The sequence below is a fragment of the Orycteropus afer genome, unplaced genomic scaffold (genome assembly GCF_000298275.1).
Source record: "Orycteropus afer afer isolate SDZICR_OR568_19922 unplaced genomic scaffold, OryAfe1.0 scaffold00571, whole genome shotgun sequence".
Taxonomy (NCBI): Eukaryota; Metazoa; Chordata; class Mammalia; order Tubulidentata; family Orycteropodidae; genus Orycteropus; species Orycteropus afer.
Genome location: NW_006922158.1, coordinates 35,896 through 37,593, shown reverse-complemented (window position 1 = coordinate 37,593; position 1,698 = coordinate 35,896). Strand labels below are relative to the sequence as shown.

At 47.3% G+C, this 1,698-nt stretch overlaps 1 pseudogene; it reads right to left on the bottom strand.

The window, feature by feature from the left end:
- Positions 1-1,698, bottom strand: part of LOC103210091 — a 7,988-nt pseudogene that overhangs the window by 3,823 nt on the left and 2,467 nt on the right.

The following is a 1,698-nucleotide window of genomic DNA, read 5'->3' as shown; positions in this document are numbered from 1 at the left end:
AAGAAATTTGGTTCAAAATTGCCAGAGAAAGTGGGGGGAGAACAGGGGCTCGGGGTAAGAGGAAATGAAAGAGGCTTCACTCTGAGGCCGGCAGGAAAGATGGCCAGAGTGGGTTGCCAATAGTGGCGGTAGTAGTGTGAACAGCCCATAGTGAGTGGTAAGAAGAATGCCATCATCCCATCATCGATGTATTGACAGGATCCTTACTGCATTCCAGCAAGGGCTTCCACTGTTTCGCCTGTCTTAATTTAACCTTAGGAACTATGGTGGCATAATGCCTAAGGCATTTGACTGCTAACCAGAAGGCTGGCAGTTCAAACCCAACAGCCACTCCTCAGAAGGACGATGGGGCAATCTACTTCCGTAGTGATACTGCCTCGGAAACCCAAGGAGGGGTCGCTATGAGCCGGGTCTGACTCGATGGCACGTAACAACAACAACAATTAAACCTCACAACAGCTGCAGGAGATAATCAGTGCTGAGGCGATAACATTAACAGGACAATCTCTGATCTGATAGTTCACATCTGCATTTTCAGGGTTTTGTATGAGTTCTGAATTAACCAGAGTCACAAGCGACAAAAAGCCAGGGGTGGAAAAGCAAGGGAACTTGAAGCTCAGTGGGCCGCCTGGCATTTAATTGCTGTGTCTGCATTCTTCCTTCTTTTCAATCTTGCTCTGCCGGGCCAGTTCACAGCGAAGGAGGAAGACTTTTCAATTCGCAAAACCAAACTAAATCAAACTCTCTGCTGTCGAGTCGGGTTCAACTCATAGCGACCCCTCCTAGGGTTTCCCAGGTGGTATCACTAAGGAAGTAGATTGCCCAACCTTGCTAAGTCATTTTTTTTTTCAAACAAAACAACAAAAGCAAAGCAGAGCAAAAGTAATCACCTAATTGTATTAAGATGATGTCATTTCCATTTCAATGTTCTGCAAATGGGTAGGTCTCAAGGGGGATTTCTGAAGTTCTCACAAGTATTTGAGAATTTCAATGCTTTGCCATTGGGTATATTCTCAGCTGCCTCTTCCCAGCAAAGACCTACAGTCCCCAGGAATCCTAGGCGCCTTGGGGGCCACAGAGCAAGAACAGAGCTTAGCCTTGGGCTTTACGAAAATGTCTTCTCCGGTTTTGAAAGTTCCCCCTCCCCTTTGGGAAACCTGCTCTTACTGTTTCTGAAGCTCTGCCTCACTAAAGGAAGGGGGGCTGGGGAAGCCGTTCTTCTCAGGATCTTGGACCACATTTTCCGGGGTCTTGTCAAGGGAAGAAAACGCTCCTGGGAAGTAAACAAAAAGAGAAGGCTGACACCTCAGTACTCCCCTGCAAGAGACACCCAGTCTCTTTGAAACAACTGACATCATGTTCCCTACAGGCATGCGTGGCAAACCCATCTGCATCATTCACCTTTAGGTGTTTGAATTCCATCTGTTTCTTCGTGGCAGGCTAAGATGATGAAGAAAAGCTTTAGGTACTGCACAAGCCAATTTGCGGAGATAGATGAGTTAGGCGGAGCAATATGGGTGAGGGGACAAAAGCTAGAAATACCAGTAAAGTCTACCTCTGGCAAAGCACCTTGTTGTTGTTGTTGTTATGTGCCGTCGAGTAGGACTCGACTCATAGTGACCCCTCCTTGGGTTTCCGAGGCAGTATCACTACGGAAGTAGATTGCCCCATCTTCCTTCCAAGGAGTGGCTGGTGGGT